This window comes from Silurus meridionalis, chromosome 4 (genome assembly GCF_014805685.1).
Source record: "Silurus meridionalis isolate SWU-2019-XX chromosome 4, ASM1480568v1, whole genome shotgun sequence".
Classification (NCBI taxonomy): Eukaryota; Metazoa; Chordata; class Actinopteri; order Siluriformes; family Siluridae; genus Silurus; species Silurus meridionalis.
Window position 1 is genome coordinate 20222326 of NC_060887.1, and position 8377 is coordinate 20230702.

The window sequence follows — 8377 nt, forward strand, 5'->3', positions numbered from 1 at the left end:
AAAAGGGAATCAGTCACATAGGTTATTATTGACTGCTATACCCTATTTTATCTGCCTCAAACAGCCAGAATTGAACAAAAAGGGAAAAAGTCATAGCACATTGAAAGCAAAATGTCTAAGGTTGTCTTTTTGGGACTTCTTGCTATGTTTCTCTGTATGCTCAATGTCTGAGATCCATGGGTGCATGGGCTGTTTCTATGCAAGTGAGTCTTTTATAAGATTTTAATTGTGATTTGTAAAAGGCAGATTTACAACTGTTACTGATGGGTCATGTGAGCCAGCCAAGTGGCAATGACTGACAGTACACCTGGTTATGTAGCTGAATTATTTCATGAGCTATAGACTAGAATTGCCACCATCCCCTCGATTGGATTCAGACGGGCAATGTCTTAATACAATAAATTGGTTCTCTCCACTCAGTTATAGCTGGCATAACCCAATGTCTCTGTAAGCCATTGGAGCACAGTGATTGGCTTTTGATAGCAGAGAAAATTTCATTCAGTGATTTCTGTTAACAAATGATGGCTTCATGATGATGAATTTGTGCAGCTGCCAATATGCTTTAGCTGACTATGGTAAATCAAGTGTTGATTCAGTTAATTGATCAGGATGGTGTTTCATAGACAAATGTTTCTCAGCTGGAGTTATGTGTCATGTAAGCTGTGTATTTTTGACTATGCTGGTATTATGTGTGTTTTGCAGTACCATCTAAAAGTTTTCCTTGATGAAAATATTATTCTTGTCTGGAAAAATTGAGTAGAACACTGCATTCATTCGACATGATATAATCACAATATATGATATATCACTGTTGTAGGAACAGCTATATCACACAAATAATAAAGCTTCTGTTTACAAAGAAATCAATGTACTGTCATAAAAAAAAATAGGAGAGAATATATATGCAACATGCAAATGACGTTTACTTTTAGCCTTCAGGTAAGCACAATACTGTCAACATTTTAGTGAATAAACAATACAATTAAATACAGTTATGCCAGTGAAATTGAGCTGTGGATATGTATTGAAAATAATACTCTGTCCACCTTTATGCATGCATGCCTCAGCCCTGGGCAACAGAAACATGCAGTGCATGTTTAAAATCCAGTGTTGAATGCTACAAAATGGTGTCAGTGGGATACATTAAAATGCACTATTCTGGAATGTGTGACTGTCTTTGATGGCTAGCTGAAATTCACAGTATTGTGGAGCTGAGCTCACATGTCACCAAGAGTTATTTCCCTGTCTGTCACTCTCCAGTGTGTATTCAAGGCAGTGATTTATGTTCTGCTGCGTTACACTTTAATGAAAATTCATGTACCCCCTGTCTGTCAGTAGGAACATGGTGGAGAAAACGCAGAAATATGTACCAGTCCTGCTATTATCCCATGGGTCATTATTATCTGCCCTTTGAATGTCTTTAGATTTATGATTTTTTTTTGCAACTAATCACACCAAAATTGTCGGTGTTTAAATGTTTGCTCAAGCCAGAGCAACACAGAACTTCAGACAACAGAAGTTTGATAGGACAGGCAAACAAATATTCTGCAATGCCCCATTAGTGTCCTTTTTTTTTTTAGCATTGTCTGTTTAACTTGAGGAGGTTTGTAGAAATCTTTGTTTAACTGAATAGCATGGTTTGGGTTTGTGATTGTAGCTGGAACCTCCTCAGACAGTTGGAGATTGAGAAGTAAATAATTAAGGGAGTGTGTGTGTGTATGTGTGTATGTGTGAATGTGTGAATGTGTGTGTGTGTGTGTGTGTGTGTGTGTGTGTGTGTGTGTGTGTGTGTGTGTGTGTGTGAAAGGTGAAGAGGTATCCATTCAGCTTCAGTCTTACTTGTGTCATTTGTGGCGCCTTGCCTCTCCCCTGACAAGAACACCCCCCATCCTTACCCCCTCTCTTTTTATGGGGGCTTTTACGTGTGTATGTATCGTGTTTGTGTATTACTGTGTGTGAATGTGCTCAGGGCAGCACTGCTCAGGGCAAGTAAATCTCCATTAGTTTAATGTCTCTGTGCCTTTTTGGCTTTATGAGGGCTGAGCGTTTGGGATGAGTAATTGTGAGCTGCTTCATCTCCTCCTGGCGCCGTCGCTATTTACTCCCTGGCACCTGCTCCTTTTTAATTAGCGCCCCAGCCCTGATCATCTCTTAATCGACTTGGAACATTAAAAAACAAAAGCCTGTCTCGGAGGAAGCCACAGTATGGGGGCCCCTCATCCTGGCAGGGGAGCAGGGCTACCCCCTAATGAGCCAGGCCATCTCTGTGTCACACTCAGCATAGCTCTTCATCTACTGCCAACAAATCATCTTCACAAGATGGCTCAAAACTTTGATTCGCCTTCATCGTCCCATCAGCACGTACAGCACTTTAGCCAGTGGGACAGATGGGTGGGATTTTTTTCACTGAGCATCTCTTTTGTTTATCAGCACACAGCAGCAAAGTTTTGTGTAAAAATGTCAAATCAGCATGAATTTGTACTACACACTGGTGTGAGAAACACAGACTCAGAATTCATAAATATATTAGCATTTTATTTATTTAAATGGAGATATGAGATATAACTAAATGATGCCACTTAATTTCATATTGTTTGTTTAATCTATTGTGGTTTTTACAATACACCTTCACATGACCTGTCACCTCTGATTTATGTACTTTGGGCAGCAGATGTTTAGATTGGGCTATTAGGAAGGGGAGCTGTCCACAGAGCAGAGGGTGCTGAAACTGGGCTGTTCAGACAGGCAATAGAGTGAGTGAGTGAGTGAGTGAGTGAGTGAGTGACTGAGTGAGTGACTGAGTGTGTGTGTGTGTGTGTGTGTGTGTGTGTGTGTGTGTGTGTGTTCATGTCTGTGTTCAACAAATGCAACTATTTCAAATATTCACATTACTCAAACGAAAAAAATGTAAATGTATTGAGTGATTTACTGTTCCTTTGTAAACAAATACATCCATACTATAAAATATTATTTTATAGTATGTCCTTATAGAATAATATTATATTATTCTATAAGGACAACCAAAGAATCCTCAAGGGTCCTAAATGTTTTAAGATTATATAGTTTTATATATATATATATATATATATATATATATATATATATATATATATATATATATATATATATATATATATATATTCATTCTATAAACTATATAATCTTAAAAACATTAAAAAAAAAATTTTTATTATTTCCTCATTGAACAAAAGTTGTTATTAACCAAAAATGGGATCAACCATGAGCCAGTAAAGAGTAGATATCAATCATGGCAGCCAATCAGTGTTCTGGTTGTCCCTTTAGTGAGCGCATTGAAAAGGTAAAGCTCCCTCACCCATTTTTTAAAAATGTCTTGCCTTGCACTGGTGCACATGACTTTTAAACTGGGGCCTGATTTAGTATGTTGGAAATAGGTGTCAAAGATGCAGCTTTATGTCCACCCAGTGCTTTACCTAGTACTAAACTCCCTGTCCAATCATATCAGCTCTTTCATAGAGAACCCTCAAGAATCTATAGTAAGATAGTGGCTGGGGAGGTGGGTGAAGAAGAAATAAAAGACTGCTTGGACTTGCTTTTTTCCCCCTTCATCTTTCATCCTTTGTCTCGAAGTGGAGCAAATCCAGTTGATTAAAGAGCACTTTGGGTAAACACAAGCTCTTACCATTAATAAGAGGCACCATCACCAACCATAGAGAAAAAATTGAAAATGACATGGATGAAACAGTGGAATGTGATCCTATCAATATATTAGTGAAACACATTCTTTTGAGTTGCTATAGAGCCAGCCCAGGTGACGTCTTCTTGGCATTGCTCTCCTTTTCCAAGACCAGACCCCTCCAATTCTTTAGTGTAAAACTACAAAGCACAAAGAAGAATAGGGCCCCGAATGGTGCCATAATAGTGTAATGACACAATGACAAGCAACACAGTCATTTACAAGCCCGACGAGACCCTAAATCGTCTGACCCATCACAGGGAAGCTGGGACTCATTTTTCTGCCAGCCATAAATGGACGGTCAATTCAACAGCCTACTGGTCAGCGCCTCATCTATTTCACCTCCCACTGTCATAAATTCTATTCCTTTAGTTTCATATGAGAGCACACACACACACACACACACACACACACACACACACACACACACATACAGCACAGATGTGCTTATTTTTTGGTCTCCAGCCATAATTACATTTCATTGCTTTCAGCTTTCATTCACTTGGTTATGCTTGAAAGATTCGTTGCATTCTCTGTCTGGAGTATGTGTGCCTGCACAAAAACGGGAAAATGTACCTCTTAGAAAATAGAAGTCAGCAGCTTGTAACCTGGGGGCCATTTGTAATCAGTGCTACTCGCTGCCATTACTGTGCCAACATCTGTTTACGTGTGGCATGCAAGAGATATGATTTAAAAATGACACATATCTGAATTTTGTACAGTTGTACAATCTGCACTGAGTCTGCAAAAAGCATTTAATTAGCTGTGTTAGGTGTGTACAAGAAGCACTGAATTACAAGACTCTAAGGTTCTCCAATGAGAAAGGAAAAACATTCATAAGCAAATATATATAGAATACAATTATACCCACCATTCAACTCCAGAGACTCCTAAATAAAGCCTACATTCATATCAAACATTTCTTGAAAGTAGCAATCATACGAAAAGATGACTATGCTCCTCCTTTTAAAAACAACACTCCATTAGCTTGTGTCAATAGATTTCTTTATGCTTTATTGAAAACCCTACAACATGAGTATTTTATTTAATGTGCCGCACACTCATAAATGATAATTAATTATAATGAATAAATAATAAGCAGTAATAGCATACTTCCAAAGACAAGTAATCAGTCATTACAATTACAGATTGAAATGTTTGTTTAAAATATAATTAAGAACCATTTCGTAATGCTATTCCTCAGTATGATCCATGCCGAATGTGTATCCGATCATATGTTTAGACATACGGACAAGTCACACGCAGAGCTGATCTAAATGCTTTACTGTGGGATTAAAATAATGTACTGCACAGTGATCAGAGCAAAGCCATATGGATTGATGTTTATTAGATTATCTTTAATTAACAGTGCTGTCATCTGTCAGTGATTAGTGGCCAGCTGCTGCAGGAGGCCTGAGGGCACAGAGATGTTATTGTAGCAGGCGACTCAGATACACACTGGCTTCACACTGGCATTTTAGAAGAGTTGTACAGAGATTGCTAATGTTCCTTTTTTATTTTCCGCAGCTGACTGAAAAGGATGTCTTTGCCATGTGTGTGTAAATGTTTCAGTCCACAAGAGGGCGCTGTGGTTGTTTGTTCATAGCCTGAACCGCTTTTGTATTAGTGAATGTGAGTTTATGTGTGTGTATTTGTCCATATGTTTTAGAGGGGGCAGGGGTTCATTTGTTTGGAAAAGGGCCAGTATTTCTGACTGATTCTACAAATAACTTTTTCTTGTCACATTCCTGCATGTGTGTGCGTGTGTGTTCTGCCGCCATCAACTCAGTTTCCATGACGATAATGGGCATGAGTGTGTTTCTATTTTTATATGTTTTGCGATGTGTTTAGATGAAGTCTCAGTTTGTTTTATTGTGCATGTAGCATCGCGTGCAACATGGCTTCTGTCCTTAACCTAACACACTGCCATGCACTTGATTTCTCTTTGTGATCAAAGCTTATCATCTGGGTATGTGATGGCATCAGGTTTTCACTTCTGTGATTGTAATGTGTTGCACAAAATTGTACACAATTTACTTCCACTTGTTTTATTCCATGATTGCTCAAGGTGGTTATATTAGATGTGGTTTAACCTGTGGAATGTAAAGCAATGAAAAGGCATAGAAACATGAGACAAAAAGAATAGTAAAAAAAAAATCTTTCTTCTGAGAAATGTCAAATAAACCTGTCTCCCAAACACTACAAAAAGTTAGCAAGAGCTGTGTGTGTGTGTGTGTGTGTGTGTGTGTGTGTGTGTGTGTGTGTGTGTGTGTGTGTGTGCCACTCTTCGGTGACACACACTTGGCCGTGATCCATTCGAGCAGGAAGCAGACAGTGACCCAGGTAATGAAGCAGCCAGAGGAGCAGAGCAAATCACTTCCACAAACTCACAGGCTCAGTGTGTCTGACTAACAAACACAGCCTCTCTGTGTGCTGTACAGCTGATTGAGGCACCATATGCTGGCTGATATATTTGAAGCAAAAAGAGAGAAATAGAAAAAGAGAGAGGGAAAGAGAGAGGGAGAGAGAGAGATGGCCAAGTTTCTGCAGCAGACGCAGCAGGCAGGAACATCACAGGGTCAGCAGCACACATCCACATGGATTATCGCGCTGTCACACTCTGCCTCACACCAACGGATAACAAGCCAGTCTGATGCTGAGGGAAAGAGGGGAACACTGAAAGAAGAACTTAGATGACAACACACATACACAAGCATGCATTTTTACTTTGACATAACGGTAATGACATAAACACTTATATGCAGTCACTTGCACATACACCCCCCCTACACACACTCATATATATACACACACACACACACACACACAGACCCACAAACACATGTATGTATGAATAAATGAAGCTGCTGTCTCACCATCTACATGGTAATTTCCATATGGATGTATATCATGTAGTGCATGTGTATGTGTGTGTATGAGTAAAAGGTTTGTTTGTGCTTATAATCCTTCATATATACTGTAAGGAGAGCTCTGTTCAGAGTTTTTCCATTGAAGGACGCAAATTTATATTCTCACAGTAAATAAACTATAACTCTATTGACTTAATGCAGCCCCATGTTGACCTTTAAACTTTTCATTATTGTGAAATCAAATATCCATTTGCTTGGTGTGGTCATTCATCTCATACTGTAATGTAAAGACTAGCCTAAAGCTCTTCTCGCAGTGTAGATGTGGTGCTTGGTCTTGCAGTTAGCAGAACAGATGGTGTGAATATGCAGGCCAGTAATTTTCAAATCAATAGTGCAACACATGGGACCAACTGTATGTTCTGCAGGAGGGATGCCATGACAGGCCCCAAGGAGATTGACTCAAGGCACAATGAACAGACACACACTGGAGAGCATTTTTGTATCCATCTCTCTGTCTCTGAACAAACAGTGACTATTTTTTATTTAAAAATATATAAAATTACCCACTTTTTATACTAGTGCATGTCCTGTCTTTGTATCAAGAGCTCTCTTTTCTGGTACTTAACATTACGACTGCTCTCAGAGGATTATAATAAGCTCCACACTACATTATATTCCAAAGTGAATACCATCACAATTTTTCCGGGGTGTTCTTGGTGCGCCGTCAATAGCCTGCTGAAGTTATTAGCTATCTCTCTGGGTTGTGATGATTGGCAATCTGTAGAGTAGATCTGTGTGTGGTGCGCTGCTGGAGTCATACCAGGATGCAGACCCCCATTAGAATGTACACACACCGTCACAGCAGTTCTGAGTACATGAGAGAGCTGTACACGATAATAAGCCCATTAGTTATACTCGCTGTTTCCAAAGCTTTCATCTTGAGAACCACATTCGATGATGCATCACAGGGGATGTACTAATTTCTGGAAAATTTGCTTGCTGTTGTAAACAATCAGCAGAATCATTCAGGGCAATGGAGGAAATGCGCTGATGTGATTCAAAGAAAGTGTGACGGAACATATTGCCGTCAAATTAGGTGAAAAAGAAAGGAAGCAAAAGAAAGAAAGAAAATAGAAAGGAAAGAAGGAAGAAAGGGAAAAAAAGGAGAAGTACCGTCTCTTTGACTGAAACACTGAAGGCTCTGTAAGAGTGAAACAGGCAGCGAGCAGGAGATGGGAACCTTCAGCCCTGGAGCTTATTTTCCTAGACAAGCTGTTGTTTAATATGACTGCGGCACAGGCACAGTAGTCCTCTTGAGTCTGCAGCAAAAAAATAAATAAAAATCTGGAACTCCTCTCTATGGCCATTGCACACCATAAGTCTCCAGAGAGCAGACATGACAGCCTGTTTATTCCACTATTTATAGATCATTAAATATTTGCAGTGCAGTGTAGTCTCATTGTTATTTACTGTTGTTAATGACAAATGAAACATCATGCCCCACACCCCCATGGTTGACTCTTGTTTCCGGCTGTTCAAATAACAGTTTTTCAAAAGCAGATGCTGTTATGTTAGTGTATTGAATCATGTGGAGAGGATTATATCACTATAGGGAACAGTAGCCTCTATTGGGTGAGTTTTGTTTGTCAGACAAGCTCACTGGATATCTGCAGACTTGATTTGTCATTTTTGTATGTTGTGAAATCCTTATTTACACTCTGTATCTTGTTAATAAAAAAAGAAAATAAAAACGTTCAACGCAATAATACAACGCTAAATCAAGGGAGAAATA